A 14,094-nucleotide genomic window follows, 5' to 3' on the forward strand; every position below is an offset into this window, starting at 1 on the left:
GGACAGCGTGCTCGGGGAGGAGGCGGAGCAGAGGTGAGCTGGGGTGGGGAGCTGCCGCACAGCTCCCGGGGGGGGGGAGCTGACGCGGGGCGGGGGTGGGGGACGCCTCAGGGCAGGGAGCTGCAGCAGGGCTGGTGGGGGTGTGTGTGTGCAAGGTGGAAGTTTCGCCTAGGGTGTGAAACTTCCTTGCACTGGCCCTTACTTTACCAGCCCCTCAGCTGATGTAAATTGGGGTAGCTCCACTGATTTCAGTGGAACCACACTAATTTGCACCAGCTGAGAATCTGTCCTTTGTGTTCTATTTTTCTCTTTTGAAAGATAGGTTGCCTAAACAGAGGTTTTTTTTTCCAGCATTCATGCCTGGTGTGTTGCTACCTTGATGATGCCTTGTCTCTGGAAAGTCTTTCAGTTTAAATATTTAATTAGAGAATAATGTGAAGGAAAGAGGAAGAGAAAACAGATGGAATACATAGCACAGAAGTAGGGCATGAAATCAAGTGATCTCTTGATGCAAGAGCATGCAAGGATTTGCAGTAGTGTCAGGAATCTCAAAGGAAACTTATCTGCCATTGCGAGATTACAGAAATTTATTTGAGCTTCTCTGATTGATAATTGAGGAGCAGCCACACATGGTAATTAGGTGTCTTAGTTCTGTCAAGTTTACACTGTGGGGACTTCTGCAGAGAGCAAGTGGAAATCCATGCACCTGGTGACTTATGTCTCATGTCGGGTTTCAAAATAGGACTTAATGGGGGCATAGGCCCCACTCTACCCTGTGTGCTAACAAAAGCCAACATGTACCCGGGCTCTAATGCCAAAAGACTATGCAGAGTACCACACACGTTATACATCATTCTACTTAGCCAGATGGACTCTACAAATCTACCCTTCTAAACAAATCCCTGGACTAGTGGCAGTGACTCCTTTCCTTCCCCTGGGTAATGCCATAATTGGAGTGAGAGGTTAGTTAATCAGCTGTTACTATCTCCACATTGGGGTCTGTCTGTAATAGGGTGACCAGATGTCCTGATTTTCTAGGGACAGTCCTGATTTTGGGGTCTTTTTCTTATATAGGCTCCTATTACCCCCCACCCCCGTCCCGATTTTTCACATTTGCCGTCTGGTCACCCTAGTCTGTAACACAGGAGAAGGTGGAAACTCATCAGCAAGACTCCCTTGTGTTTTCTCTTTGGGGGACACGTGCAGATTTTTCTCCAACTAAGCCAGACGTCTGTTTTTTGAACAGAATAGCCGGTCGAAAAGAGACCCTGATGGCTCCGGTCAGCACCGCTGACCAATCCATTAAAAGTCCAGTTGGCGCAGGGCTGGCAGGCTCCCTACCTGGCTCCTGGCAGTGGCAACATGTCCCTCAGGTGTAGGTGTGACCAGGGGGGCTCCTTACGCTGCCCCCATCTACAGGCGCCGCCCCCGCAGTTCCCATTGGCCGGCTGGCTGCCCCTATGCCTAGGAGCTGAGGGACATGTCACTGCTTCTGGGGAGCTCCCCCCCCCAAGGTAAGCGCTGCCCAGAGCCCACATCCCAAACCACTGCCCTAGCCCTGAGCCCCCCTCCTGCACCCAAACTCTTTCCTGGAGCCCACACCCCCACCCGCACCCAACCCCCTGCCCCAGCCTGGAGCCCTCTCCTGCACCCTGAACCCCTCATTTATGGCCCCACTCCGGAACCTGCACTCCCAGCCCAGAGCCTGTACCCCCTTCCACACCCCGCCTCACCTTGGAGCTCCCTCCCACACTCTGAACTCCTCGGCTCCAGGCACCAGCGCACCAAGGCAGCTCTTTGAGGCAGGGACTACCTTTGTGTTCTGGGTTTGTACAGCATTTGCACAATGGGGTGCTGGGGAATCTAGGCATTACCACAGTACAAATAATAGCAGGCAGATGGCAGCAAGTTTTTGTTAATTACTGAGTTTAGCTGGATTTGAACCAGTGAACTGGACGGGAAAGATTCTATTGCCTATTCTTGATCCCTGGAGCCAGTTCAAACTCAACTAAATGTTTGTTACAAGCATCTATAACCCAATACACAAGGCCATGAAAGCCTTCCCAATTGCCTTGTAGAAAAGCACTGCCCATTAGTGTGCAGAACGGAGAAGGGAAAACTGCTTCTATTGAGATTGAAAGTTGTGGCTCTTTCTCCCCATAACTTTGCACTGTAATCTAGGGATGTTTTTCAAGCCTCTCCAAGTGTCAGAGTCCCTGGTGCAGTGACTGATGAGACATCTGCTCTATGATGTGCCATAACAAACAATTCATTACTGCAAAATGGACTTACAATCATTAGCCCAGGAGCTCTGAGTTTAATGTTGCATTCTGCAGGCTCACAAATCCTGCTTGGCCCTGGGGATTATACATCACATTTTATATCAATGGTGAAACCTGAACTTAAAAAGACAACGGATATTTAACTTGTTTAGCAATTTAGCTGACATATTTACTCTTCATGAATAAGCCTGTTTAGGAGACAAACACTAAAGCACCCAGGCTCATTATTAGACATTAGTGCACAGAGCTGCATTGCCCCAGGAAATCATTCTCCTCTGCAATGGATCTGCCCTTGTGCTCACATCTGAAATTTGAACATCACCAAGTAGGTGCTGGTGGTTGCTTTCTGCAGGCCTGGAACTGAGAGGGTCCCTCTGGTAGGGCCACTAGTCTTCAGCCTTTATCAGCCTCTGGGGACCCAGGCACCCGACTCAACTTTGTCGATCGCAGTGTTGCGAGGCTCAGCATTGCAATGCTTATGTCCCTTCATGGAACCCACCGTCCATCACTCTCCCACAGAAGCATGCCTAGGGAAGAGGAAACTAAGAACAGGAGAGATTCTTGTTTTCACCTTAGTTTTACTTTTACTGTTTCCTCGCCTTGTATTCTAGAGGAAGTGGAGCAGGCCTACCCTGGTTGCTCTGTGATGCCGAGGCATGAGGGGGAGGGATGTTTTCTGAGGTTCAAGCAAAAGATGGGGATTCTCTACCCTCTTGCCTCTGCTACTTTTTTTTTTTTTGAGGGGGGGTGCCTGGGGTCAAAGGCTCTTGGTCCACTTACCTGTGTGAGCAACTAGGTGAGAAAAACTCTCTAGGACAGGGGCTCGCAACCTTTTCAGTCTACTGAACCCCTTTCAGGAGTCTGATTTGTCTTGCAACCCCCCAAGTTACCCCTCACTTTCATAGAATCATAGAATATCAGGGTTGGAAGGGACCTCAGGAGGTCATCTAGTCCAACCCCCTGCTCAAAGGAGGACTAATCCCCAGACAGATTTTTACCCCAGTTCCCTAAATGGCCCCCTTGAGGATTGAACTCACAACCCTGGGTTTAGCAGGCCACTGCTCAAACCACTGAGCTATCCCTGCCCCCTACTTGCTTATAAAGTCAGACATGAAATACAGATGTGTCCCAGCACACACTCATTTTTACCATATAATTATAAAATAAATCAATTGGAATATAAATATTGTACTTGCATGTCAGTGTATAGTATATAAAGCAGTATAAACAAGTCATTGTCTGTATGAAATTTTAGTTTGTACGGACTTTGCTACTGCTTTTTCCGTAGCCTGTTGTAAAACTAGGCAAGTATCTAAAGGAGTTGATGTACCCCCTGGAAGACCACTGCGCAGACCCAGGAGTACATGTACCCCTAGTTGAGAACCACTGCTCTACACACAGGGTAGGAAGGAGTCGCTAATCAGCTGAGCAGGGTTTGCTGCTCTCTCCACTGCTTTGCATCATTCCCCTCAAGGTGATGGTCTGACTGCACTGTTGCCCCTGCTCCTTCCTTTCTCCCTTCTTCCTGAGATGAGCCAGGCTTGGGAAAGACAATGTGAGAAGCAGAAATCCTTGAATCCTCTGAAGCCTGTCACTCAGATGCCCTCCGTGGGCTTCACCCTTGTAAAAACCCAACAACGTTCCTCCCTGCATTATGGTAACATTCCCAGGGAATAATTCAGCATGGCACGTATGTCTCTTGAATTCACAGGGAAGAGCCTCAAAGGGCTAATAAGGAAGATATAAACCATCATATTTCAGGGCAAAAGTGAGAGGGTCAGGAGGAAATTTCCCCTGGGGCCAGGTTATCCCATAACTATAGGGATTCTAACACTTTCCTCTGAAGCAGGTGCTACTGGATAGTGTCACAGAGAGGATACTCTCTCTGTGTTACTTCTGTGTCCCCCATTACTGTAGTTTCTGAGCCCCTCACAGTCTGGAAGGGAAGGGAAGGACTATTATTCACACATTCCGAGGGGTCACTGAGGCACAGAAAGACCAAGTGACTTGTCCAAGGTCACACAGGAGTCTGAAGCAGACCCAGCAACTGAACTCTGGTCTGCTAATGCCCAGACTGGCGGCCTCACCGCTACCAGACTAGATGGGCCCTGCTCTGGCAATGTGCCTAAGGAAACGTCCCCAGTGATATGGGGGTGAGACCACTATCCCCAAAGAGACAGAGCTTCTGCTGTGGGAGTTTTGCCCTGGCCCGAAACCTTGAGCGGAAGGAGCCATTGCTGCTTTCCCTGCCCTCCCCTCCCCTCCCCACAGCTGGTTCTGAGGAGCCTCCTTTGTCCTGAGCAGCCCATGGCCATGGGGACTATCAGAGAAACAGAACTGACGGCTGCTGGGCTCTGCCTGAATTCACTATTCACACCCGCTCAGCCTCGTCTGCTGCACTTACCCGCTTGGCGTCTTCAAATGGCGGGAGCTCAGAGGGCTGCCTGTGGGAGAGGATTTCGCAGTGCCGCCGGATGCCAGCTCCCTCCTTGAACAGAGCCTGCAGCCTGTGGGTGGGGCGGGAGCACGAGGGTAAGAACCTGCTCTGGGGCTGTGGAGAGAACGGCGGGAAAACGCCTCAGAATCCGAGAGCGCCTCGAAGGTTCCGAGGGAGCAGGCTGAGGTGAGTGAGGAGACGGAGAAACCGGAGCCCCGGAGACCAGCCCTCAGAGCGGGAAACTGCCCCACTCCCCACTGGCAGGGAGATGGTCAGATTCAGCAATGCTCACGGAGGTGGCAACAGCAGACTGGCCACCCTGCCTGGTCTCTTGCTCCTGAGCAGAGAGCGAACAGGAATGAAGTAAAGCTGGAGCTGCTCTCGCCTGTGCTCCCAAGGCAGGGCTGGCCTTTGGCCTTTGATGAACAACTGCAGTTTCCTAGCTCTGTGTTCTGTAGGTGGCTCCTTTCACCTTCCTGTTCGGCTCATCCCCCGGGCAGGGTGTGAGGGGCCAATGACACACAATGGCAATCACTCGCACCCACCTGCTGTCTCCCTGTCCCTGTGCCACGTGTTGCTTCCATTCACGTTAATGGAATCTCTCATCCCCTTTGTTGATTAAGCTAGTCACTGCCTCTCCTACTGCAAGAATCAGTATGTAGGGCACGTGCTCACAGCCTCCCCTTGTCCTTATTTTGAGAATCACACGTGCAGAAACAGACACATGTGAGACTGAGCCACTGTACACAAGTATTATGTACCAGGAAAAAAAGTAGGAGTGATCTGGCTCCAGGACATGCCCACACACACACGTAATCTCGCTCAGGAAATCAGTCCATTACGGTTGAGAACTGTAAAACTCTGAGGTGCAGAAGCATCTTTGGGCTGCATTAGCTATATAGAGCTTTATCACCAAGGCCTGTGGGTGTATATCTGCACACTTTAAACAACAAAACAAATCACACTGCTTACAAAAGGCAGCTGTAGCCATTCAGCCACTCAGATCTTAACCCCCACCCACCTCTCAGTCTCCTGAAAATGTTTTGGGTCTTGGTGGGGCTGTGTTATTCTCAAAAAGTCCACAATAGAGCTGGTTGGGAAATGTCTCCCCCCTCCCCAAAGAACTATTACAGCAAAATTTTCTCTGACTTTTTTGGGATCAAAAAACTAAAAACTGACTCTTTTCCCCAGTTTCTGGCTGAAATGTTTCAGTTTTGGTCACTGAAAACGGAAGACTATTCGGGTTTTATTTTTTTGGAACAAACCTGAACGACGTAGCTTTTCTGTGAAAATTTCTGTTTTGTCAAAGAAAACAATTTTCCATTTGAAAAAGCAAAACATGTTGATGGAAATTTTTCAACCAGCTCTACTCCTGAAACCTTTTGCCAATGAACAAGGATCACTGAGAAGAGCTGATTTTTGAGGTGGTTTGTGTTAATTAGAAGGAAATTGCTTTTTTCCCCCAGGGTACCACCTAAGAAGTCTGGTGTTTGCAAAACTACAGCAGAATTTCAAAGTGGCAGGTGGCTGTATTTACTGATCACATGTCTTGTTTTATAAATAAGGTTGTAACAGGTTGCAGACTCACCACCACTGGTGCCTCCTGCTGGTTGCTCTGGGAATTAGCTCCGTTCTAGCCATGGAGTGCCCTCTGCAGGTGGTGTCCTGCCCATTGCCGGCTCTGCTGTGCTGTCTGGGACCTGCATTGCTCCTTGGCTTGTGGCGTCCTCTTCTGGACACAGCCCCACAGTTCTCTACCCTCCCGGGGGTATCCACAGTTCTCGGTCTGCACCTGCCCTCGTGGCCAATTGCAGCCCCAAAATCTAGGCCCTTGCCTTAGGGGCAAGCCACAGTCTGTATCAGGCCACATTCCTCCACAGCCAGGTGCAGTGTAAGGGGGTGGGGAAGGGGAACCCAGGCCTGCCCACTACTCTGGTCCCAGCCCAGGGACCCTCTGGTGGCAGCCATGTTCTCCTTCTGTACTGCTTATGCTCCCTGGGCCACTTCCCTTTGGCCCTTGCACCTTCTCGGCCCTTTCTTTCAGGGGCCTCAGCTGGCAGCTTTATGAGGCTGGAGCTTTCCCTCCGCTCCCCTGAGCCTGCCCAGCACTGACCTAGCCTAGGTGCTCTGTCTACAGGGAGCCAGTCCTTCTCCTTTGCTTGTCAGGAAGAGACTACTGTCTCTTCCGCTTTGCAGCCTTTATATAGGGCCCAGTGTGGCCCTGATTGGCTGCCTTTCTGCCCTTCTCTGATTGGCCAGGTTCTGCACAGCCGCTCCAAGGGCTGCAATTAACCCTTTGCCAGCCAGTGATGGGCAGCTGCCCCATCACAGAGGCCCTACTTGAATTGAGGGATGATTGTCAAAAAATTGCGCCTGATTTGCAGAAAATTGTGGAAAAGTAATAATGTACCTTATTATTTGAGGTAATAAAGTCGATTATTACTTTTCCACGATTTTCCCTCTGTCAACTGCCCAGGGCTGAGAGTGGGGGTCCGGGGCTCCCACTGTCAAAATTGTGGTGGAAGCCTAATATTGTGGAATCCATAATTTCCACAATTTAAGTAGGGTCTTATTTATAAATTAATTGTTAGTTTCCATGGCTGCGACCAGTATCCTGGCTAGACATGCAGGCAAGTAGCCTGACATTTTGCTTTTAGCCTTATCAGAATTAGATGAGTTCTGTTTAGACCTGGTGGAAAATGATTTTCTCATCCCCTAAAATTTTCAAGATTTTGAAAAAATTTTCCTCTCTCAAAGTGGGATGAAAAAAATCAAAAATTTTTGCAAACCAAAAATCTGGAAAAAAATCAGTTTAGGCCAATCAAAATGTTTTGTTTGGATAATTTCAAAATGTTTTGTTTTGATTTTGACCTTTTTTGATCTTGACAATTTTTTACCATAATGAGTTTAAATTTGAGAATGAAAAGTCGTGTGGAATCCAAAAAATGGAATTTTTCATTCTGAAAATGTTCAAATAAAATGTTTTGACAACTTCAGAACTTTTCCCCCCGAGTCTAGAAATTTGTCGATGGGGACCCTTTCCTATGAAATGTTTCCGTTTTGAGGAATCTTTATTTTCCAATGACTACGTGTTTTGTTGAAAAATTCACAACCAGCTCTAGTTCTGTTCCCCAGAAGTCACTGTTGCTGGCACCTGCCACCCGTTCCCTGGGGTAACATGCAAAACGTCCCACTTAGACCCTTAATTGCAACCTATATAATGCCTGGATCTCATGCTGGGCCACTGCTCATGGTTGAGCTTCACTCTACATGAGCAAAACTGCCGCTATCCACATTAACAGGCAGCTCAGTGCTACAGAGCAGCTGTTTCTTATGGTCTCCTGCTTGGTGCATGCACACCCTGCTCTGAGCCAGTTGAAAAGCATCCGTTTGCTTGTGTCACTAGAATGGCTCTGCTTGGAGGCAGTGGCATGATATTTTCTGAACCCAAGCGCAGCGGAATGGTCTAATATAATCACAGTCTTTGTGCGTTACTCAAGATCTGAACTAATCTGTGTCATCATGAGATATAGTCACTCTTGAGCTTTCGAGGCGGTGATTTAATGTTAAGATGGGAACTGGAGGCACTAAACAACAGGCTGTAACTCCGTGTTAATACGGCACATTTCTTGCAAGTATAGAAAATTACAGTTAAACTCCCCAAGTTAGGCAAAATAAATATATTCCCAAGAGATTTAGCTCCAAACTATGTAATGGAGGGTTGTTCCATGCCATCTCTTAACATAGAATTAGCATGATCATAGTCTAGGGTTTCCCCTCTGCGAGATATCAAACTGATGTTCCCCAAAGCCACATTGATGGACCTCCAGATAACGAGCAAGAGGGTAATTAACCATTGGAACAATGTATCAAGATTAGTGGTGCATTCTCCATCACTGGCAATTTTAAAATCAGGTTTGGATGTCCCTTCTGACCTTAGATGAGACATTGCAATACTGCAGTGAAGCAACAGTGCCAGAGAAGTTCTAAGCTTTTGCATTGAATAGTAGGCTATGCTGTTAGGGAAGGAGGCTGGTTATCTGGTTAGGGAATTCAGCAGATCAATGGTCAGTTCCCCTGCCACAAACTTACTGTGTAACCATGGGCGAGTCACTTAACCCCTCTGTGCCTTAGTTTCTCCATCTATAAAATGATGATTTGATTTCCCTACATTACAGAACGTGGGGATGTTCTGATGTTAAATTCATAAATGTTGGTGAGTGGCTCCATGATGGGGGCTGTATAAATAGACCGGCTCTGTTTTAGGCACTCTGACTGCCATTGAAAGTCAAAGATCTGGACACTTCAGAAGTGAAATATGTACTTACAATTACTCTGTAGCTTCACTAGTGGGAAGGTCTGTACATATTCTGGAGAAAACTTCTCTGAATAACCTAGTCTCTGAGGCAAAAGATCTTGCTGTTGAATTCATTAAAGTTTTAATATATAGCGCCAGTCACTGTTAATAAGAATGTCAAGTACAAGGCATTAACTTGGCATTAAACTAGTTACAGTGTGAATTAGCGATTCCACAGGAATGTTGGTAAATGTTTGACATTAATCGTTGTGCGTATTTGCAATGATTCATGCTGCAAGTCCTTTGCTTGTTGCAGCAAAGTGTGGGGCGCTTCCAGGACTCTGGAGCCCAGGCCGGTCCTCAGCATGGGAGAAACTCCAGCTGAAGTGAAAGGAAGTGCTGCTCTGAGATGGGAGAATCATGTCCCTGAGATACAGTGTGTTTATTCAGCTGTCGCACAGCAGCATGGGGCTAGCAAGGAAGAATGATCTTGTGGTTGGTTATGAGAGTGGATGGAACTTGGTGCATGTGGGTTTAATTCCCAGCTTGCAATGTATATGTTCTGAATAACCCTAGGCACGGTAAGCTCACATTTTCCAAAGTGCACAGTTCTCATTTAGGCACCAAAATGCATGGGTAGCTTTTCAAAAAGGCTCGTCCTAGCGGATGCCAAGAACTTTTGGAAAATCTGGCCAGAAGTGTCACGATGGGAGCCAAGCTCTTTTGAAAACCTGACCTCAAGTATGGGTGAAAATTAGTATATGACAATCCATCCCTTAATGTCTCTGTCTCAGTACCTTCTCTGGTAAAGCAATGAGAATACTTCCCTTCTCCCACCCATGTCTATTTAGATTGTAAGCCCTACAGGGTAGGGACCACCTCTTACTACATATATGTACAGCGCCTAGCACTGTGGGTCTCCAATGTTCTTTGGGCCACTAGATGCTACTGCAGTAAAAACAAATAGAATCTGCTGATTTACGTTCTTTATCTGGTCATCACTATAGTGTCCAAGTCTCTCACCATCCTTTGGTGCATTTATCCTAATAACACTGTTGGGAGGTAGGGACGTGCTATTTTTCCTGTTATACAGATGGGGGACTGAGGCACAGACAGACTTGCTAAAGGTCATACAGGGAATCTATAGTGTAGCATGGACCAGAATGCAGGCCTTCTAAATCTAGATTAGAACCCTAACCACTGGACCTTCCCTCGTGCCCAACACAATGGTGTTTGGAGCGTAATGTGTTTGGTGCTGTGGAGCACATTAGCACTGGGCCCTGGGTTTGGTAAATTCTCTTGCTAAAAGAGGAAATAAGGAATTAAAGCTTGCCTTCCAGCAGGAGGTCTAGCTCTGCCTATCTTTTTCTTGTTGTTTAAACAATGTCAGAATTGTTAACACTGGAAACTCCTTGCTATTGTTTAAATGAACCTGGCCAATGCCACTGGGAATTGAAAAGCAGCGGTATTGCTTCCAGCGCTGTGTATTTCCGTCTGTACTCAGAGTCCCTGGCATTCTATCACTGCCCAAACCCACAGCCCGTTGCTCAGGACTCTGATAAACTTTAATACCACGGAGAAGGCAATAGCACTGCAGATGGCTTGTCTGCGGATCAAGATTTTGTTTATGAACATCGTCCAGCACCTCAGCTTGTGTTGATTAGTTTGGATTGTCCTTGCAATTTATCAGGAGTGTGCAGGTAGAGAGGAGATTATACAAATGAGTCTGTTACTTGCAGATATGCATCCCAGTCATCCGCCAAGATTTCTGATCCAGCCTACTCCAGGCAAGTGTGGGCCACGCTGACGTATTTCATCAGTAGCGGAAGGGAGCTGTGTTTTGAGCACCCAGGCTTGTGATGCTGGGATCGGAGTGGGTCTCCTTATCAGAGCCAGGACCCCTATCCTGACTTGGATCTCTTGTTGGGTAAGTCTGTTACAGTAATTACTAAGGAGAACAAAGGGGCTGGGGCAAACCCATCCTGTGATCTCCCTCTAGTGCGCTGTCTTTTCCCAGCCTCTTTCATCTGAAGCGCGAGGTTGGTTGGGCTCCCTCTCTCGAAAGGAGATTGCTACACATTTCCAGTTCTCTCTCATCACCACACAGCATGGGCAGGGTGTGAAATCTGCTCTGAAGGGGCTGAACTAGGAGGCTGAGATAATTAAAGGCTAGAGGGTTCCTGCCTCTTGGATGTTACATTGCTGGCAAAAGACAGGGTCATTACAGGCACCAGTGTCAGTGCCACAGGCAACAGGCACTTGCCAGGAGAGGCTATTAGGATGGATCCTCAGCTGGCAGGAATAGGCAGAGCTGTATTGACTTTGGGGGAGCGTTGCTGATTTACAGCAGGTGAGGGTCTGGCCCACTGTTCTGCGCGATGGGGAAGCCTGGTGGAGCAGGGAAGAGTGGAGCAGGTCTCAACCTTTTCAGGCACCTAGACCCGTTAGGAGGGCATTGGCTGTGCCATCCAGCGGGCACTGCCTTCCATGCAGCGATGTGCTGAGTCGGCGCCCACCATCCCCCTTCCAGGCTCTGGAATGGGCTAGACCAGGCACAAGTGAATGGCAGGTGGGCGGCTGGGCGGCACACTGCAGCCCCCGAGCCAGTCCCACCCCCCGCTGTGAGGTTCCATTGCACAGGGATGGCGGCTGTGCGGGGTGTGTGGGCCTCAGGCGTGGGGCGGAGCTCAGCCCTGGGGCAGGTGGCTGGGAGAGGCGCATGGCTGATGGGGACGTGAGGGTGGAGGTGGCAGAGTATCTGATGCTGTTCTAATCAGGCCTCCTGCCCTGAGGGTGCTGCTTTGGAATAGCGTGCACAGGGGGATTCTGCAGCCTCTCTGAGGACTCCTCCGCCCAGCCCCACAGACGGCATCTGCCCAGCGCATGGCCCAGGTCTGGGCTGGACGCTGGGCTCTGCGCTTGGGTCTGAGGGAGGGGCAGCGTGGTGCAGAGAAGCCATCACAACATTCAGCGCACACCCCTGTTGGAACGCACTGCCAAGGCTGCAGGACCAGAACGGCGCTGGGGCTGCTGAAGAATCCTCCACCATCTTCCAAACCCAAACGCCAGACACAGTCGGTGGTTCACTCTCCCCCTTGGGCACCAACTCCTTTCCCATCCCAATGGACTAATGCTGGGCCAATGCTTCCATGCAGCGTTCATCCAGTGCTGGTGGTGACAGTGACATAAAGCAACACACAGGGTGATGGGTACTAACACACAGTGCACAGGGACACAGCCCTCCTGCAGCTGATGCAGATCTGCTATACCTCACCCAGCCTATTCCCGTGACAGCCCATTTAGCCTTCTGAATCACATGGGAAAGCCATGTGCAAATCCCAGGAGTCAGTGAGCTACTGCACCCCCCCCCCCGACAGACCCAGAGGCAAGTCCACTGCCAACTCTGTTATAACAGAATCCAGCTGCTGACAAAATGATCTCCCAGTATCTAACATCGGAGCATCATGAGTGGCAGCTGCAGAGATGGAAAATATATTGCATGTGTATAATTGACATCAATAGAGTCCTCTTGTATTAAACTCCCTTGTCATCAGGTCTTGGACCAAATTGAGAATTCAGAAATCCTGGCGATTCTGCACTAAAAGAGAGGGGCTCTCGTTCACCAGCTAACCAAATATTAGCTGGGCATTTGTATTCATCAAATTCTTTCTCCAGCAGACTTCTAGTGCGAGGCTATGCCTCTCTCATCTGTTAGGGCAACTGTCAGGAGCTGTCATACAACAAATGGAAGTATGGTGGATACATATTAAAAATAGCAACATGGAGCTATCTACTGTGGGTCAAACATAATCATTTCCTGCTACCGCTCGCATTGTAATAATCATATTTTACAGTTAGCGTGTTACACCACCAAGGAACCTAAAGTGTTTGGCAAATAACATTTCCAAGGCATGCGCACACACCTGTTGTGGATGCAGATGCGCTAGTGTGAATACAAAGGCAGCTGATGTGCTGTAATCCTTGCTCATTCCATTGTTCATAACTGTCTCGCTATGACCTTGCGCTCCCTCTATTTGTTGTAGCCACCTGTTGTCCTTTGACTTAAACTTAGATTGGAAGCTCTTTGTAGCAGGGACCATCTTTTTGTTGTGTGTTTGTACAGCACCTAGCACAGTGGGGTCCTGACCTCGAAGCACTACTGCAATACAAGCAAATAGGATAGAATACTAACAAACTGGTTTAGGTACATGAAAGCCCACGTGCATGTGTGATGATCACTCTCCTGGCCAGCACACTGGGGATTGAATTGGGGACCTGTGGAGCTACCATACAGCTTGTGCTAAAGCTCTTTGCTTAAGAGCTATGACAACCCCCGTCCTCTGGGGATCAGCACAGAAGGGGAGCTCTACCACCCTCACTGAAGGGTTACACATGTAGGAGTCGGAGACTGTGGACATGCACTCGCAGTGTTTGCGAGTGTGCAAGCTGAACCCAGTAGCTGAGTAACAGTATATGCCAAATTTTGTGGGATTATTTATAAACATTTGGCACAGTATACATACAAGAGTTCTGAAATGCGGCTAGCTCTGGGGTGGAGAGCAGCAGCCAGGTGAGCAATCCGCATGCTGAGCTACAGTTAGATGCAAGGTTTGGCCAAGGTGGGGCCTGTTTGCGGGTGAGGCCTCATGAGGTTTGTATTATTCTCATAAGCACCTAAACTTGTGGGTGTTTATCAAGACCAAACCTGGATTCCAAACTTCTGATCTCCCCTCTTTTCTACTTGGGATCCCTCTGCCCTCACACTTTGGCATGTTTCACTTTGCTCCTGTTAAGCCAGATCATCTCAAATCCCATGCCCTGCTTCTTCTGTCAACTGAACTAGTGCCCTTAGGCCGCGACTTCTCTGGTGCAAATGCCAGGAATCTCAGCCCAGCTGGAGTGTTATGTGTGCCCCGGGACCTCAAGCCTCTGTGTACTAGATTCCTTTGGAGCTCCAGCAAAAGAACAAATTCTCCTTTGGGGACCTCTGTCCAGGCTCTTTGGTGCAGCAGTTCTAGATATTATTTAAAAAGTAAAGAGAAGAAAAAAATATTCCTCTCTGAAGTCAAAAGAAAGTC

General features: G+C 48.5%; 1 long non-coding RNA gene across 1 annotated transcript; it reads right to left on the bottom strand.

The window, feature by feature from the left end:
• Positions 1-1,648: 1,648 nt before the first annotated feature.
• LOC122173876 (uncharacterized) lies at positions 1,649-6,893 on the bottom strand. Its single transcript, XR_006174838.2, has 3 exons — positions 6,308-6,893; positions 4,687-4,833; positions 1,649-2,809 (listed from the first exon to the last, which is right to left on the bottom strand). It is a non-coding gene; the product is annotated as an uncharacterized LOC122173876 (long non-coding RNA).
• Positions 6,894-14,094: the final 7,201 nt, after the last annotated feature.

The sequence above is a fragment of the Chrysemys picta genome, chromosome 16 (genome assembly GCF_011386835.1).
Source record: "Chrysemys picta bellii isolate R12L10 chromosome 16, ASM1138683v2, whole genome shotgun sequence".
Classification (NCBI taxonomy): domain Eukaryota; kingdom Metazoa; phylum Chordata; order Testudines; family Emydidae; genus Chrysemys; species Chrysemys picta.